The sequence below is a fragment of the Mauremys reevesii genome, linkage group 12 (genome assembly GCF_016161935.1).
Source record: "Mauremys reevesii isolate NIE-2019 linkage group 12, ASM1616193v1, whole genome shotgun sequence".
Taxonomy (NCBI): Eukaryota; Metazoa; Chordata; order Testudines; family Geoemydidae; genus Mauremys; species Mauremys reevesii.
The window spans coordinates 22,722,632-22,727,909 of NC_052634.1; the positions used below are offsets into that span (position 1 = coordinate 22,722,632).

General features: G+C 52.2%; 1 non-coding gene across 1 annotated transcript; it reads left to right on the forward strand.

Moving 5' to 3' along the window:
* The first annotated feature begins 391 nt into the window (after positions 1-391).
* TRNAI-AAU lies at positions 392-464 on the forward strand. Its single transcript has one exon. It is a non-coding gene; the product is annotated as a tRNA-Ile (tRNA).
* The last annotated feature ends 4,814 nt before the right edge of the window (positions 465-5,278 follow it).

Below are 5,278 nucleotides of genomic sequence, written 5' to 3' on the forward strand. Positions count from 1 at the left end.
TATATATCTTCCTGCTGCATTTTCCACTGCATGCATCTGATGAAGTGGGTTTTAGCCCACAAAAGCTTATGCTCAAATAAATTTGTAAGTCTCTAAGGTGCCACAAGTACTCCTCTTTCTTTTGCAGATAAATGAATGGAGGTTAAGTCCATGAATGGCTATTAGCCAGGATGGGTAAGGAATGGTGTCCCTAGTCTCTGTTTGTCAGAGGGTGGAGATGGATGGCAGGAGAGAGATCATTTGGTCATTATCTGTTAGGTTCAGTCCCTCTGGGGCACCTGGCATTGGCCACTGTTGGCAGATAGGATGCGGGGTTGGATGGACCTTTGGTCTGACCCACTATGGCCATTCTTATGTTCTTATGAAGGGAGGGGCAGATGCCTATGACAGAGTTTCTGTAGTGTAGTGGTTATCACGTTTGCCTAATACACAAAAGGTCTCTGGTTCAAAACCAGGCAGAAACATGCTGGTTTGATTTTCCCAGTTCCTACTGGCCTGTCCCTGCTGTTATAGGAACAGCAGTGATTTCTATGCTCAAAAGGTCTGTTATACTTCCCCTGCTCCCACTTTTGTCTCCTGTCCCTCTCTGAATGCCTGTGAAGTGGCTTTCCCCCTCCCGCTCCCTCCTGGAATGCTGGTGGGATGAATGGGCTGGTTGAAGAGCAGAAGAGCTCCCAGGTAGACAAGGTGTCTGGGGCGCTAATTAGGCAGCACTCACACACCCAGAGCTGCCCAAGGTGGAGTGTGACCAACCAGATGCAGCCAAGTCATCTCTAGTTGCAGGCCATGAGGTGCAGGCCCTTAAAAGGGGAAGGGGCCCTGTGCTCAGGAGAGCACTCACAAGCTTGTACCTCCAGTGAATGCCCTTTGCCTGGACCGCCTGGCCAGTGGTTCTCTGCGTTGTATTTCATTGTGCCTCAGGAAGATTTACCTTCATCACACCATCCATAGCTGCTCTGTGGGACACTTACCTTGCCGAATCCTGACATCTCCAGTGCTGTGCCAGTCCTGGGAGCGTGAGTATGCGAGTGTGAGTGTGACACCCCCCACTTCTTCTTTTGAGCTTAGCTGTCAGTATAATAAATGTGCTGCTTTCTGCCAAACTCTGGTGGGTCATTAGTCCTCCCTATGCTTACTAGCTGGCCCAATTTGGGGTAACACCTGCGATAAACTCAACCCCTGCAGGGCAGAGGGTGGTGAAATGAGCTGAGAAAAAGCCTTGGCATCAGCAGGGGAAAGCTAGTGGATCTGGGCTGGTCACCTTTTGAAGCCTTGTGGCTTGGTCTCCTCTGCCCTTGGAGGTTGGCCTATGGCGGCCGGCTCTTCCTGCTGCCTCCTCTGTGTGACTTGCCAAAGGAGGGAGTGAGGCAGGAATGGGGCAAAAGAGGAAAGTCGAGCTGAGGAAGGCAGGGCAGAAGCTAAGCACCTCAGTGCGGCTAAGTGGGGTTAGTAGAGCGTCACCATTCGTTCTGCAAAGCCTGGGGAGGTGCGGTTGGCTGCTGGGAGGTAGAATCCTGTGCCTGCCTCTTGGCTTCCCAGGGATGGCTACTTGCAGCCCAGGAGAAGGACAGTTCTGGGTGAAAGGAAGACAAGCAAAGCTCTGTGAGGAAATTTGGGTGTGGGGTGCTGGCTCTGCGCTGGGGGAGGGGGTTGGAGTGCAGGAGGGGTGGCACTTACCCCGGGCACTGCAGCTCCCAAAGTGACCGGTGCACACAACCCTCTGGCAGCAGCTCCTAGGTGGGCCGTGCCAGGGGGTCTCTGTGCACCGCTGCCTGCAGGCACCGCCCCCAGAGCTCCCATTGGCTGCAGTTCCTGGCCAATGGCCGCTGCAGAGTTGGTACTCGGGGCAGGGGCAATGAATGGAGACACTCCCCCCGCCCCGGGGATGCTGGGACATGCCATCCATTTCTGGGAGCGGCATGGAGGGACGGAGGCAGAGTGGGCAGGGAGCCACCTCAGTGCTGCTGGCACATCTCTGCACACCCATGGGGGGAGGGGAGCAGAGGGCCCCATGTGCTGCCTGGGGTAGGGGCAGAGCACAGAGCTGCCTCCCGTCCCGGGTCTATTACAGGAGTGGGTGGGTGGGGTCTTTTGGCCTGCACGGTGCAGCAGGTCGGACTAGATGATCACACTGGTCCCTTCTGACCTTAAAGGCTCCGAGTCTAAAAGAGAGAGGGAAGTAAAGAATTTTTTTAAAATAAATAAAACAAACATTGTAATACCAGGATGACTCCAACAGCTCATTGTATAGTCCCACCCCTTTCTTCCTCCACTGGGTGTTTAATGACCTGCAGCACATTGATTCTCTCATTCCCTTGGTAAACTGATACAATGTGACTGAAATTAAACCAATTCCCAGCAGAGAAAACATCACATCCCTGTATGGGCTGGGAATCAAACCCAAATCAATTGCTTGAAAGGCAGCTATGCACACCACTATACCACCAATGCATTTAGCAAAAGTGTCACTTATGCTTGCCCAATGAGGCTAGACCCGCATTGAGGAGCTTTTCTGCCTGTTAAAATGTACTGGATTCTCATCACTAAAAAAAACCAACCTCCATCTTCACCTGCGTTTGAACCATCAGCCTTTCAATTAGCCACCAAAGTTGTTAATCACAGGGTATGTCTACACTATGGGATTATTCCAATTTTACATAAACTGTTTTTTGGAAAGATTGTATAAAGTCGAGTGCACACGGCCACACTAAGCACATTAATTCGGAGGTGTGCATCCATGTACTGAGGCTAGTGTCGATTTCCAGAGCGTTGCACTGTGGGTAGCTATCCCCTAGCTATCCCATAGTTCCCACAGCCTCCCCCGCCCATTGGAATTCTGGGTTGAGATCCCAGTGCCTGATGGGGCAAAAACAGTGTCGTGGGTGATTCTGGGTAAATGTCGTCACTCAATCCTCCCTCCATGAAAGAAACGGCAGACAATCATTTCGTGCCATTTTCCCTGGATTGCCCGGGCAGACGCCAAAGCACGGCAACCATGGAGCTTGTTCAGCCTTTTTTCACTGTCACCGTATGTCTACTGGATGGTGCTGACAGACGCGGTACTGCAGCGCTACACAGCAGCATCCCCTTGCCTTTTGCAAGTTAGCAGAGATGGTTACCAGCCATACCGTCCCATCTGCTGCTTTGCAAGTTGACGATGACAGTTGCCAGTTATACTGTACCATTTGCTGCTATCATGGGTTCTCCTGGCTTGCCTTGGTGAGGTTGGCTGGGGGCACATGGACAAAAATGGGAATGACTCCCCAGGTCATTTCCTTCTTTAAGTTTTGTCTAAAGGGAGAGTCAGTCCTGTCTAGACTATCAGGCAAGCCTACAAAAGAACCAGAGAAGCAAACGGCCGCTCCAGGTCAGAGCCCCCGACATCTGGCAGAAATGATGAGCTGCATGCCATTCTAGGGGGTGCCCCTGCAACAACCCCATCCATTGCTTCCCTCCTCCCCAACCCCTCCTGGGCTACCGTGGCAGTTATCCCCCCATTTGTGTGATGAAGTAATAAAGAATGCAGGAATTTGAAACAACACTGACTTTATTGCCTCTGCAAGTAGAGCTCAAAGGGGGGAGGGGAGGGCAGCCTCCAGCTGCTATGATATTCCAGGCAGGACTGAATCTCCATTAGACAAAGCTTAAAGAAGAGAATGATCTGGGAGTCATTCCCATTTTTGCCCAGGCGCCCTCGGGTGACATCACCGAGGCCAGCCAGGAGCACTCACAGGACGGCGAGGACAGATACCAGTCCTACTGTACCGTCTGCCGTCCGCAAGGAAGAGAAGGATGCTGCTGTGTGGCGCTGCAGCACCGCTGCGTCTGACAGCAGAATCCAGTAGACATACGGTGACATTGAAAAAGGCGAGAAATGATTTTTTTCCCTTTGCTTTCACGGGGGGAGGAGGGGCGACATAAACCCTGAACCACCCGCAACAATGTTTTTGACCCTTCAGGCTTTGGGAACTCAGCCAAGAATTCAAATGGTTGTCGGAGAGTGCGGGAACTGTGGGATAGCTACAGACGTCAGTCGACCCTCCCTCCGTGAGCGTCCATTTCATTCTTTGGCTTTCTGGTACGCTTGTCTCAGCTCCTTAAGTTTCAGCACTGTATTGAGTCCCTGTTGTGGCCTCTGTCTATCATGGCCTTGGAGATTTTTTCAAATGCTTTGGCATTTTGTCTTTTGGAACCGATTTCTGATAGAACAGATTCAGCTCCCCATACAGAGATCAGTTTCAGTATCTCCCATATGGTCCATGCTGGAGCTCTTTTTTGATTCTGGGACTTCATGGTCACCTGTGCTGATCAGCGCTCCACGCTGGGCAAACAGGAAATTAAATTCAAAAGTTCGCAGGGGTTTTCCTGTCAACCTGGCCAGTGCATCCGAGTTCAGATTGCTGTCCAGAGCGGTCACAATGGTGCACTGTGGGATAGCGCCTGGAGGCCAATACCATCGAATTGCGGCCACACTACCCCAATCCGACATGGCAATACCGATATCAGCGCTATTCCCTTCGTCGGGGAGGAGTACAGATACCGGTATTAAGAGCCCTTTATATCGATATAAAGGGCTTCGTTGTGTGGATGGGTGCAGGGTTAATGTGATTTAACGCTGCTCAATTCGATATAAACTCGTAGTGTTGACAATGAGGCTAATCATCTAGTGGAACAAGCTCCGCAAGGGACGTGGTTAATTCCCCATCACTGCCCTGTGTAAATGAAGACCGCAGCTCTTGCTGCAAGACACGTGGTGTGTGGGTGTCCCTGTTCCCCCTTCAGAACCTCTGGTACATGGTGCTTCCCTCCTCCCAGTTCAAGATCCCCATCATGTGGGTGCTCCCATCCAGGATCTCTGGTGAGTGTCTCTGTCCCCCACCCCATGAACTAGCTCCCGTGTGTGGTTTCCCCTGCCTGCCCCCATCTGGGATCTGTGGGTGTCTCTGTTCCCCTTTTCAAGATCCGTGTTGCTTGGGTGCGTCCCTCCACCCAAGTCAGAATCCCCAGCGTGTGGGTGCTCCCATCCCCCCATCCAGGCTCTGCGGGGGATGTCTGTATAAAAAGAGACCGTGTCTCACTGTCTTGCCCAGGCTACGCTGCAGGGGCTATTCACAGGCAAGATCCCACTACTGATCAGCACGGGAGTTTTGACCTGCTCCGTTTCCAACCTGGGCTGGTTCACCCCTCCTTAGGCAACCTGGAGACCCCAAGCTTCCCTGGGATCACCATATTGATGCCAAACTTAGTGTGGACACCCGATTGGCACAGCCCCCTGCAG